Below are 12,098 nucleotides of genomic sequence, written 5' to 3'. Positions count from 1 at the left end.
TTTAAAATAGTTATTTTGCAAGAATAACTTTTCTATTCCAAACAATGTTTTCATTATTTTTATTATTTATTTTTGTAGATATATCTAAGAAAATATTGATTATTGCATTTTCATTAATTATGTCATATGTACCCTTTTTTATGGAGAAGTTGATTTGTAAATGCTATTAATACGAGTTACTGTTAATACTGTTTTTCTTTTTTTTATATATTCACTTCATTATAATAAACTCAGTAATAAAAAATAAAAAAACCCTATAGAATATATGTTACAAGAAAACTATTTACGTAAGATGGAGCTATTGTTCGGTTACAAAATGTTCTTGTCTTTGCAAAAAGTTGTCGACTCTCTTTATGTTCCCAGAGAAAAAATTGACATCTAGGACTCTTAACTTGTTTGTTTTTTTTAAAAAATATATCATCTATATTACGAGTTTGGCGTTAGCCTTAAAAAGCAGCGTTGAGGGGTCCCAACGCTGCTTTTTAATGCCCGCTGGTATTACGAGTCAGGCAGGTACAGGTGTACCGCTCACTTTTCTTCCGCGACTCGAGGCTACCGCATATCCCCTTACGTCAATTGCGTATCCTATCTTTTTAATGGGACTTGCATAACGCTGGTATTACAAGTCTTGGAAGAAGTGAGTGGTAAAGCCTCTACCTCCAAGACTCCTACCGCATTTAAAAGTCAGTAGTTAAGAGCTTTATGTTCCGGTGTTAGCCCATAAAACTCTTAACTAAAGTGCTACAAAGTACACTAACACCCATAAACTACCTTTTAACCCCTAAACCGAGCCCCCCCCCACATCGCAAACACTAAAATAACAATTTTTAACCCCTAATCTGCTGACCAGACATCGCCAACACCTACATTATACCTATGAACCCCTAATCTGCTGCCCCTAACATCGCCGACACCTACATTATACTTATTAACCCCTAATCTGCCCCCCAACATCGCCGCCACCTACCTACAATTATTAACCCCTAATCTGCCAACCGGAATTCGCTGCCACTTTAATAAATGTATTAACTCCTAAACCGCCGCACTCCCGCCTCGCAAACACTAGTTAAATTTTATTGACCCCCTAATCTGCCCCCCCCCCGTCGCCAACACCTGACTACATTTATTAACCCCTAATCTTCCGACCCCAACGTTGCGGCTACTATAATAGTTATTAACCCCTAAACCTAAGTCTAACCCTAACCCCCCCTAACTTAAATATAATTTAAATTAAACGAAATTAATTTAACATAATTAAATAAATTAATCCTATTTAAAACTAAATACTTACTGATAAAATAAACCCTAAGCTAGCTACAATATAACTAATAGTTACATTTGTATCTAGCTTAGGGTTTATTTTTATTTTACAGCTAAAATAAGTACAAAATTACCTGTAAAATAAATCCTAACCTAAGTTACAATTACACCTAACACTACACTGTCATTAAACTAATTACCTAAAGTACCTACAATTAATTACAATTAAATGAAATAAACTAAATTACGAGAAAAAAAACACTAAATTACAGAAAAGAAAAAAAGAATTACAAGAATTTTAAACTAATTACACCTATTCTAATCCCCCTATCAAAATAAAAAAGCCCCCCAAAATAATAAAATTTCCCTACCCTATACTAAATTACAAATAGCCCTTAAAAGGGCCTTTTGCGGGGCATTTCCCCAAAGTAATCAGCTCTTTCACCTGTAAAAAAAAAAATACAATACCCCCCAACATTACAACCCACCACCCACACACCCCTACTCTAAAACCCACCCAATCCCCCCTTAAAAAAACCTAACACTAACCCCCTGAAGATCACACTACCTTGAGCCGTCTTCACCCAGCCGGGCACAAGTGGTCCTCCAGAGGGTCAGAAGTCTTCATCCGATCGGGGCAGAAGAGGTCCTCCAGACGGCTTCATCCAGGCGGCATCTTCTATCTTCATCCTTCCGGAGCGGAGCGGGTCCATCTTCAATCCAGCCGACGCGGAGCATCCTCTTCAAACGAAGTCCTAACGAAGAATAAGGGTTCCTTTAAATGACGTCATCCAAGATGGCGTCCCTTGAATTCCGATTGGCTGATAGAATCCTATCAGCCAATCGGAATTAAGGTAGGAAAAATCCTATTGGCTGATGCTATCAGCCAATCGGATTGAAGTTCAATCCAATTGGCTGATCCAATCAGCCAATAGGATTGACCTCACATTCTATTGGCTGTTCCAATCAGCCAATAGAATGCGAGGTCAATCCTATTGGCTGATTGGATCAGCCAATCGGATTGAACTTCAATCCGATTGGCTGATAGCATCAGCCAATAGGATTTTTCCTACCTTAATTCCAATTGGCTGATAGAATCCTATAAGCCAATCGGAATTCAAGGGACGCCATCTTGGATGACGTCATATAAAGGAACCTTCATTCTTCGTTAGGACTTCGTTTGAAGAGGATGCTCCGCGTCGGCTGGATTGAAGATGGACCCGCTCCGCTCCGGAAGGATGAAGATAGAAGATGCCACCTGGATGAAGCCTTCTGCCGTCTGGAGGACCTCTTCTGCCCCAATCGAATGAAGACTTCGGACCCTCTGGAGGACCACTTGTGCCCAGCTGGGTGAAGACGGCTCAAGGTAGGGTGATCTTCAGGGGGTTAGTGTTAGGTTTTTTTAAGGGGGGATTGGGTGGGTTTTAGAGTAGGGGTGTGTTGGTGGTGAGTTGTAATGTTGGGGGGGGTATTGTATTTTTTTTTTACAGGTGAAAGAGCTGATTACTTTGGGGCAATGCCCCGCAAAAGGCCCTTTTAAGGGCAATTTGTAATTTAGTATAGGGTAGGGAAATGTTATTATTTTGGGGGCTTTTTTATTTTGATAGGGGGATTAGATTAGGTGTAATTAGTTTAAAATTCTTGTAATTCTTTTTTTATTTTCTGTAATTTAGTGTGTTTTTTTCCCTAATTTAGTTTATTTTATTCAATTGTAATTAATTGTAGGTAGTTTAGGAAATTAGTTTAATGATAGTGTAGTGTTAGGTGTAATTGTAACTTAGGTTAGGATTTATTTTACAGGTAATTTTGTACTTATTTTAGCTAGCTAGTTATTAAATAGTTAATAACTATTTAATAACTATTGTACCTAGTTAAAATAAATACAAAGTTGCCTGTAAAATAAAAATAAACCCTAAGCTAGCTACAATGTAACTATTAGTTATATTGTAGCTAGCTTAGGGTTTATTTTATCGGTAAGTATTTAATTTTAAATAGGAATAATTTATTTAATTATGTTAAATTAATTTAGTTTAAATTATATTTAAGTTAGGGGTGTTAGGGTTAGGGTTAGACTTCGGTTTAGGGGTTAATAACTTTATTATAGTGGCAGCGACGTTGGCGGCGGCAGATTAGGGTTAATAAATTTAATATAGTTGCGGCAACGTTGGTGGGTGCAGATTAGGGGTTAATAAATATAATGTAGGTGGCGGCGGGGTCCGGAGCGGCAGATTAGGGGTTAATATAATGCAGGGGTCGGCAATGTCGGGGGCGGCAGATTAGGGGTTAATAAGTGTAATATTAGGGGTGTTTAGACTCGGGGGTTCATGTTAGGGTGTTAGGTGTAGACGTAAAAAGTATTTCCCCATAGGAAACAATGGGGCTGCTTTTTTGCAGGTGCTAGGTTTTTTTCCAGCCAGCTCAGCCCCATTGTTTCCTATGGGGAAATCGTGCATGAGCACGTTTTGCCAGTTTAACGCTACCGTAAGCAAAGCTGGTATCGAGGTGAGATGTGGAGCTAAATTTTGCTCAACGCTCACTTTTCTGAGGCTAACGCTGGCTTGCAGAAAACTCATAATACCAGCGTTTTTTAAAGGGAGCTGTAAGAAAAAAAAGAGCGTTAGCCCCGCAAGCCTTATCGACAAAAACTTGTAATCCAGCCGTATATTTTGTAAGTTTGAACTGCATCTAACATTGACTCCCTATCTAAAAAAACTTAGGTTTCAGTTTCTTGGGCACAATGACATTTTGCCACTTGTAAAAGTAAAACATTGAATTCATTTAACCCCTAATGCTCATAATACATGCATACAAATGTGCAGGGCCACCATTAGAAATTTTTGGGCCCCTTACAAAACCATTGGTCAGAGCCCCCACCCCCCCCCCGCACCTTTGGTTAAAGGGATACTAAAGCCAAATCTTTTCTTTCATGATACCAATAGAGCATGCAACATTCTACTTCACTCCTATTATCAAATTTTCTTCTTTCTCTTGCTATCTTTATTAGAAAAAGCAGTAATCTAAGTTTAGGAGCCGGTCTATTTTTTGTTCAGTACCCTGGATAGCGCTTGCTGATTGGTGGCTACATTTAGCCACCAATCAGCAAGCGCTAGCCAGGTGCTGAACCAAAAATGGGCTGGCTCCTAACCTTAGATTCCTGCCTTTTCAAATGAAGATAGCAAGACAACGAAGAAAAAATGATAATAGGAGTAAATTAGAGTGTTGCTTAAAATTGCATGCTCTATCTGAATCATGAAATAAACGATTTGGGTTCAGTATCTATTTAAAGATGTGTGGTGTGTCATGGTCAACCATATTATTTAACAAATGGTTAGCATGCAAAAGGAATATGCCACTAGCCTTAAAGCAAGAGATTAGTGAAAACTAAATATGACTGAGTGTTTCTATACTTAAGTATAGGCTATAGAAATGCTGTGGAAACGTAGCCAGCAGAAGAAATTGCACTCCCTGTCGGGGTTGGGAGAGCAAAGTAATAAAATGTTAATTTTCAATAGTTCTCTTTAAGTATTGGGCTGTGGTATACAGACAGAGATAATATAAAGAAGCATGTGTGTTTACAGAAAATGGTAAAATACAAATTTGATTTTCCTGCAAGCTCAACCCATTCTTTTTAGCAGTTGTGGTTTCAAAGAACAAAACCAGCTATTACATATACAAAAAATAAACCTACTGAAGCAATTTTTTATACACTTTATACTCTGCTGATGGTATAACAAGTCATTGTAAACACACTAAGCAAAAAAATTTTTTACTGTACACTGTCCTTATCACAGATGAAACCAACTGATCTGTAATTTTGTGATAACTATTTTTTTTTGCACATTTACATAACACATGTGTTTTAAGAAGATTAATAGCAAGTCATTTTAATATTTAATTAAAGGAACAGTCAACACCAGAATTGTTGTTGTTTAAAAATATAGATAATCCCTTTATTACCCATTCCCCAGTTTTGCATAACCAACACAGTTATAATAATACACGTTTTACCTCTGTAATTACCTTGTATCTAAGCCTCAGCAGACTGCCCCCTTATTTCAGTTCTTTTGACAGACTTGCCGTTTAGCCAATAAGAGCTGTCTCCATGGTAAATTCATGTGCATGAGCTCAATGTTATCTATATGAAACACATGAACTAATGTCCTCTAGTGGTGAAAAACTATCAAAATGCATTTAGATTAGAGGCGGCCTTCAAGGTCTAAGAAATTAGCATATGAACCTCCTAGGTTTAGTTTTAGTTTTCAACTAAGAATACCAAGAGAATAAATCAAAATTGGTGATAAAAGTAAATTGGAAAGTTGTATAAAATTACATGCCCTATCTGAATCATGAAGGTTTTGTTTGGACTTGACTGTCCCTTTTAAGCTGACAAATAAATATATATATATACGCGCACGCACACATACACACATATATATATATGTGAAATATGATGTGACCGCACCACCCAATTATTAGGTAATATGCTCAGGCACGGGATAAAGTCCGGTCCCAGACTATATAATAATGAGAAAAATCAAGAATCCCAGCCAATGAGTCTTAGAATAAAGAAGTTTTTATTCTTCAACAAAGGATATGTTCCAGTGTGATCTTTCACACTATGCAATTATAACAAACATAAGGGAAACGTCTGATGTAAGTTCATTCAGATCCACACATACCCCATCCACCAAACACATCCGTATCCAACACTCAGCACAAAATATAAAAAGTAAAAATCAAAAAATAATAATAATACAAAAAGTGAAAACTTCACTATCACTCCCAGGGCGTCCCCAGGGAGTGTGAACAGACACCACCAGACTAGGACTCTATTCATATTGGAACCATCAGAGAGTGTCCGCTAGATCCGTAACTCTATATTATATAGAACAAGAATGTCTCGTTATGTTGCGGGTACTCCAACTTTAACAGTGTGTGGTCACTTGAAATCATAAGCAAATAACTTGTTGCCAATATATTAGAGCAGTCACAGAAAACACAACATGTTACAGTATTTGTAATCCATAGTAGGTAATTCCTACAGAGACCTCAATGACATATCTTGTAGCTGTGTCAATGTTACGGTTCAAATGTCCCTCCAAACTGCCCTGCTTCTGGCCACATAACGTGTAGTGGGGAGCTGTAAACGTAATTTCGGCCCAAACACACACTCTCTCAAAACTTCACTCACGGTATCCTATACTACACCATATGTGTGGTTCCTTACTGAAAAGGGGATGCAATATGGCCCAAATTAGCTTCTACAAAACCTGCGAGTATCTCATACCCTCATGGCAGCTTGTAGCCTTTGGCTTTTTCGAATCAAAGAAAATACATGGATAACAGTGTTACCTCCTTCGGTATATGTATACTTTCCAGGTGATACCGTGAGACTCGGTCCTCGCCGTATATCTTCAGTGTGGTTATTAGGACCCTCCAATGCAGAACTCTAGTCTCACCTCACATATTGAGTAGGCATATGTCATAAACAATTTCTGTGGCTCGGACAGCAGGATAGACAGGTCTCAGTGGTGGCGTCTGACCGTTCCGACGCGTGTTTCGGGACTCCGCCCCTTTCTCAAGGAATTTGCAAGTATTGGTGGGGAGGTGCAACTTAAACAGAATCGTATGTAACCCTATTGGGTAATTGCATACACACCTCCACTCTGACATCACGCTATACACATACGAATTTGTTATCATTGCCTAGTTTGAAAACGAATGTATCTCAGACTCACAAATAGTTACCAGATATAACACAATGAACATTATGATTGTTGAAAAACCAAAATCCCGTAAAACCCGCCATTCAGTGCCAAAGCACGATATATTTCAAGACAAAGCCTATATATATAACCGAATGTGTACATAAAGGAAACAAACATAAAACGAATACTACAGCTTAATAACTTCTCATAATACCAATACAAAAACTACCAATGTAAACTCAAGATTAATTCTACGATATCTGTCATGAATCGCAACTTAATAAATGAACTCCCCGTTACTGGTATTCTAAGCATAGACTACCAGTGTAAATTAAACTACAGGGAGTGCAGAATTATCAGGCAAGTTGTATTTTTGAGGATTAATTTTATTATTGAACAACAACCATGTTCTCAATGAACCCAAAAAACTCATTAATATCAAAGCTGAATATTTTTGGAAGTAGTTTTTAGTTTGTTTTTAGTTTTAGCTATTTTAGGGGGATATCTGTGTGTGCAGGTGACTATTACTGTGCATAATTATTAGGCAACTTAACAAAAAACAAATATATACCCATTTCAATTATTTATTTTTACCAGTGAAACCAATATAACATCTCAACATTCACAAATATACATTTCTGACATTCGAAAACAAAACAGAAACAAATCAGTGACCAATATAGCCACCATTCTTTGCAAGGACACTCAAAAGCCTGCCATCCATGGATTCTGTCAGTGTTTTGATCTGTTCACCATCAACATTGCGTGCAGCAGCAACCACAGCCTCCCAGACACTGTTCAGAGAGGTGTACTGTTTTCCCTCCTTGTAAATCTCACATTTGATGATGGACCACAGGTTCTCAATGGGGTTCAGATCAGGTGAACAAGGAGGCCATGTCATTAGATTTTCTTCTTTTATACCTTTTCTTGCCAGCCACGCTGTGGAGTACTTGGACGCGTGTGATGGAGCATTGTCCTGTATGAAAATCATGTTTTTCTTGAAGGATGCAGACTTCTTCCTGTACCACTGCTTGAAGAAGGTGTCTTCCAGAAACTGGCAGTAGGACTGGGAGTTGAGCTTGACTCCATCCTCAACCCGAAAAGGCCCCACAAGCTCATCTTTGATGATACCAGCCCAAACCAGTACTCCACCTCCACCTTGCTGGCGTCTGAGTCGGACTGGAGCTCTCTGCCCTTTACCAATCCAGCCACGGGCCCATCCATCTGGCCCATCAAGACTCACTCTCATTTCATCAGTCCATAAAACCTTAGAAAAATCAGTCTTGAGATATTTCTTGGCCCAGTCTTGACGTTTCAGCTTGTGTGTCTTGTTCAGTGGTGGTCGTCTTTCAGCCTTTCTTACCTTGGCCATGTCTCTGAGTATTGCACACCTTGTGCTTTTGGGCACTCCAGTGATGTTGCAGCTCTGAAATATGGCCAAACTGGTGGCAAGTGGCATCTTGGCAGCTGCACGCTTGACTTTTCTCAGTTCATGGGCAGTTATTTTGCGCCTTGGTTTTTCCACACGCTTCTTGCGACCCTGTTGACTATTTTGAATGAAACGCTTGATTGTTCGATGATCACGCTTCAGAAGCTTTGCAATTTTAAGAGTGCTGCATCCCTCTGCAAGATATCTCACTATTTTTGACTTTTCTGAGCCTGTCAAGTCCTTCTTTTGACCCATTTTGCCAAAGGAAAGGAAGTTGCCTAATAATTATGCACACCTGATATAGGGTGTTGATGTCATTAGACCACACCCCTTCTCATTACAGAGATGCACATCACCTAATATGCTTAATTGGTAGTAGGCTTTCGAGCCTATACAGCTTGGAGTAAGACAACATGCATAAAGAGGATGATGTGGTCAAAATACTCATTTGCCTAATAATTCTGCACTCCCTGTATATCTGCTGCCATATGTGGCGACTCAATTACGGGGATCCCTATACCGGATACCCTCTCTTCATACAAATTCGAAAGTACACTTATATAAAGTTTAAACAGTAATTTAACTGAAATATATCCCCCACACAGGAAGACGTCTCCCAGGGGTCTCAAAAGAATTTATTCTTACCTTATTTTATGTTAATTCACGAAATCATATCTTATTTGACAGATGAGTCACACAGAGGTAATTAATCCACATAAAGTATAAAGAAACAGCCAGTAATATTTTTATAAGAAAATTATCAGATTTCCGGCTATTTCTTATGTGCAGGGAACTGAAAGTCATGTATAGTATCTGATTGTCACAAGACCATGTCAGACCTATACAACGTCTCAAAAGGTACTGTGTATGTATATCATAAAGATCGAATATATTAATTATTCAATCTTTAAATCCAAATGGGACAGTGTTCGAATCCACTTCTTTTTCTCCTTCACTATCCATACCTAGAAGAGGAACACATTCTATTAATACCTACAAGAATGAAAATAGAGAAACTCAACAAATTAGAAAATGCAAGCATTATAGCTCAAATGAAATTTCCCCAGGAAATATCTCTATTCAAGCCTTTGGGGACCATGGTATCTAATTGTCTAATCCACTGTGCTTCTTTTCTAAATAATATTTTTTGTCTGTCCCCTCCTCTACGCAAAGGGGGGACCCCATCAATGACTTGAAACCGCAACTGACTCTTGTTGTGTGCAAATCGAGTAAAATGGTGGGCCACAGGTGCGTCTTCATCATCCTTACCTATAGCTGCTTTGTGTTGACGTATCCTATCACGGACAGTCTGGGTGGTCTCTCCTACATATGCCAGGCCACACGGGCACTTAATGACATATATGGCATATTTAGAATTACAGGAGAACCTTCCATTGATTGGAATCCTTTTACCCTAGAGTGGATGGGTAATATGATCCCCTTGTAACATAGAATGACAAAGAGCACAATTCATACAAGAAATAGCCGGAAATCTGATAATTTTCTTATAAAAATATTACTGGCTGTTTCTTTATACTTTATGTGGATTAATTACCTCTGTGTGACTCATCTGTCAAATAAGATATGATTTCGTGAATTAACATAAAATAAGGTAAGAATAAATTCTTTTGAGACCCCTGGGAGACGTCTTCCTGTGTGGGGGATATATTTCAGTTAAATTACTGTTTAAACTTTATATAAGTGTACTTTCGAATTTGTATGAAGAGAGGGTATCCGGTATAGGGATCCCCGTAATTGAGTCGCCACATATGGCAGCAGATATAGTTTAATTTACACTGGTAGTCTATGCTTAGAATACCAGTAACGGGGAGTTCATTTATTAAGTTGTGATTCATGACAGATATCGTAGAATTAATCTTGAGTTTACATTGGTAGTTTTTGTATTGGTATTATGAGAAGTTATTAAGCTGTAGTATTTGTTTTATGTTTGTTTCCTTTATGTACACATTCGGTTATATATATAGGCTTTGTCTTGAAATATATCGTGCTTTGGCACTGAATGGCGGGTTTTACGGGATTTTGTTTTTTCAACAATCATAATGTTCATTGTGTTATATCTGGTAACTATTTGTGAGTCTGAGATACATTCGTTTTCAAACTAGGCAATGATAACAAATTCGTATGTGTATAGCGTGATGTCAGAGTGGAGGTGTGTATGCAATTACCCAATAGGGTTACATACGATTCTGTTTAAGTTGCACCTCCCCACCAATACTTACAAATTCCTTGAGAAAGGGGCGGAGTCCCGAAACGCGCGTCGGAACGGTCAGACGCCACCACTGAGACCTGTCTATCCTGCTGTCCGAGCCACAGAAATTGTTTATGACATATGCCTACTCAATATGTGAGGTGAGACTAGAGTTCTGCATTGGAGGGTCCTAATAACCACACTGAAGATATACGGCGAGGACCGAGTCTCACGGTATCACCTGGAAAGTATACATATACCGAAGGAGGTAACACTGTTATCCATGTATTTTCTTTGATTCGAACAAGCCAAAGGCTACAAGCTGCCATGAGGGTATGAGATACTCGCAGCTTTTGTAGAAGCTAATTTGGGCCATATTGCATCCCCTTTTCAGTAAGGAACCACACATATGGTGTAGTATAGGATACCGTGAGTGAAGTTTTGAGAGAGTGTGTGTTTGGGCCGAAATTACGTTTACAGCTCCCCACTACACGTTATGTGGCCAGAAGCAGGGCAGGTTGGAGGGACATTTGAACCGTAACATTGACACAGCTACAAGATATGTCATTGAGGTCTCTGTAGGAATTACCTACTATGGATTACAAATACTGTAACATGTTGTGTTTTCTGTGACTGCTCTAATATATTGGCAACAAGTTATTTGCTTATGATTTCAAGTGACCACACACTGTTACAGTTGGAGTTCCCGCAACATAACGAGACATTCTTGTTCTATATAATATAGAGTTACGGATCTAGCGGACACTCTCTGATGGTTCCAATATTAATAGAGTCCTAGTCTGTTGGTGTCTGTTCACACTCCCTGGGGACGCCCTGGGAGTGATAGTGAAGTTTTCACTTTTTGTATTATTATTATTTTTTGATTTTTACTTTTTATATTTTGTGCTGAGTGTTGGATACGGATGTGTTTGGTGGATGGGGTATGTGTGGATCTGAATGAACTTACATCAGACGTTTCCCCTATGTTTGTTATAATTGCATAGTGTGAAAGATCACACTGGAACATATCCTTTGTTGAAGAATAAAAACTTCTTTATTCTAAGACTCATTGGCTGGGATTCTTGATTTTTCACACACACATATATATATATATATATATATATATATATATTTGCAAGAATGGTGAATATCAAACAATAATAATATGTGTGATTATAAATACGTGAAATAGTCTCTTTAAATACAGGATATCACTCCCAATTAGCATCCAGTATATATTCCCATTACTCCTGAAAGAGACAGAGGGGTAGATTTATCAAATGTCGGGCGGACATGATCAGCTGTAGTGGATCATGTCCGCCCGACATCGATAAATATAGACAGCATACGCTGTCTGCATTTATCATTGAACAAGCATTTCTTGTGAAATGCTTGTGCAATGCAGCCCCCTTGCAGATTCATGGCCAATTGGCCGCAAGCAGGGGGTGTCAATCAGAAGGCTCTCGCGGAAACAGCAGCATACACTGCATAA

General features: G+C 38.5%; 1 protein-coding gene across 1 annotated transcript in view; it reads left to right on the top strand.

Annotated features, from left to right (window-relative positions):
* Nucleotides 1–12,098, top strand: part of DNAH5 (dynein axonemal heavy chain 5) — a 1,563,391-nt gene that overhangs the window by 284,101 nt on the left and 1,267,192 nt on the right.

Source organism: Bombina bombina, chromosome 5 (assembly GCF_027579735.1).
Source record: "Bombina bombina isolate aBomBom1 chromosome 5, aBomBom1.pri, whole genome shotgun sequence".
Classification (NCBI taxonomy): Eukaryota; Metazoa; Chordata; class Amphibia; order Anura; family Bombinatoridae; genus Bombina; species Bombina bombina.
This window is presented reverse-complemented; position numbering and strand designations above follow the sequence as displayed.